This window comes from Talpa occidentalis, unplaced genomic scaffold, assembly GCF_014898055.3.
Source record: "Talpa occidentalis isolate TD23 unplaced genomic scaffold, MPIMG_talOcc4v2.1 talOcc4.13, whole genome shotgun sequence".
NCBI lineage: Eukaryota > Metazoa > Chordata > Mammalia > Eulipotyphla > Talpidae > Talpa > Talpa occidentalis.
Window position 1 is genome coordinate 55,709,615 of NW_023601322.1, and position 1,909 is coordinate 55,711,523.

The 1,909-nt window shown below is 32.8% G+C and overlaps 1 pseudogene; it reads left to right on the forward strand.

The window, feature by feature from the left end:
- Positions 1–824: 824 nt before the first annotated feature.
- On the forward strand, positions 825–1,593 carry LOC119242854 (olfactory receptor 2L5-like; annotated as a pseudogene).
- Positions 1,594–1,909: the final 316 nt, after the last annotated feature.

Here is a 1,909-nt window from a genome sequence, read left to right on the forward strand (position 1 = left end):
TCCGTTGCATATTCTTTGCACCTGTGTGAAAGACTAGTTGTCCATAAATGTGCGGGTTTATTTTTGGACTTTCTATTCAATTCTGTTTGTCTGTGTGTCTGTTTTGTTCATATTTTGAAATAAATGAATAAAATAATGACACCTAACACCCAGGGAGTTTGGTTTGATGTGTCTGTACAAAGAAGAGACAGAGATATATCTAGCTTCTCAGAATGATATGATAATGTGCTTCAGTTTTATAGGTCAAATCTTACAGCTTAAATGTGAAAGAAAATTTATCCTCAAGAAGTTATAAACATTTGTTCATAATATAACCATTTATTTATAATATAAGTCTATTAAGTTATTTTCCATGCAAGTATATGTTTTGAATTCATAATCTGATTTAGATGATGCTAATATTTGTAAGTCATTAAAAATAAGCACACCTGTCCTAAAATATATATAAACGATATATTAAATATTTAAATATTTAAACTTTAAATATTTCTTCAGTTATACTTAGTCACAAATATTTGCATTTAAAATTTGAATCTCTGTGTCAGAAAATGTAGTTTCTTTTCTCCAAGTTCATTTCTTCATTTAAGAGTTGTAATATTTCAAATAATGTATAATGATAATAAAAGTAAGTTATTGCATCACACTTAACTTACACTTGTATCTAGTTTCAGGAAAATCATATTAATGACCCAGAAAATTTTAATCAAACAACAACCAGTTTCATCTTATTGGGGTTGTTCCCAAAATCAAGACATGGCCTGTTCCTTCACTGTTTTCTTTGTCTTCAGTGTTTTCTTTGTCTTAATGCCTCCATTTGTTGACCTATGCATGACCCTCTTTATCTTGCTGGACATCATCCATTTCCACACACTATATATTTCTTTAGTCAACTCCCCTTCATTGACCTAAATTATATCTCCACTATTGTCTCCAAAGTGAAATAAATTTATCTGTCTGGAAACAAGTCAATTTCCTTCTTTGGGTGTGGGTTTCAGAGCTTCTTCTTGAGTTTAGCAGGTGCAGAAGCACTGCTGTTGACCTCTATGGCCTATAATTTTTATGTGTCTATTTGCTCTCCTTTCCACTATCCCATCCATATGAGCAAAAGAATGGCTGTGCAGATAATAATCGTATCTTAAATCATGGGCTGGATCAATTCCTGTGCCCACACTGTATATATGCCTTCAAATTCCCTATCAGTTGGTCTGGGAACATCATCCATTTTTTCTGTGATGTTCCAGCCATGTTGACTCTGGCCTGCATGGACACCTGGATGTATGAATACATGTTTGTGAGCACCAGTATCTACCTTGTGGTTCCTTTTATTGGTATTGCCTGTTCCTATGGCTGTGTTCTCCTTGTATACACTGCATTCCCCCCACAGAAGGGCCAAAGAAGGTTACTCAATCTGTAGCACCCACCTCACAGTGGTGACTTTCTGCTATGCATCCTTTGCTTAAATTACCTACAACCAAAATATCTTCAGTCTCCAAAAGACAACAAACATCTGGCTGTCTTCAAGCTATCCTAACCCCAATATTAACTCCCATCATCTATAGTCTTAGAAACAAAGAGGTGATGGGGGCCCTGTGAAAATAGATTCAGAGAATTCAATCTGTGAAAATGTAAAACTTTCTGCATTTTCAACTTAGGCGCAAATCCATTTATAATGTATACTAATTTAGAGTATAATTTCATCCTAAGGTTACAAGATGTAAAATTAAATGAAAGGACAATCATGTCACTCATGTCTTAAAAACAATATATACAATGTATATATAATACCAAGTCTTAAACTCTTTTTAAGAAAATATTTATTTAAGAAAATATTTATTTTCTGCTAATATCTTATGTGTGAGAATTGTACTTTTGTGTTTAAATGAAAATGGAAGCTATTTTATTTTATTAT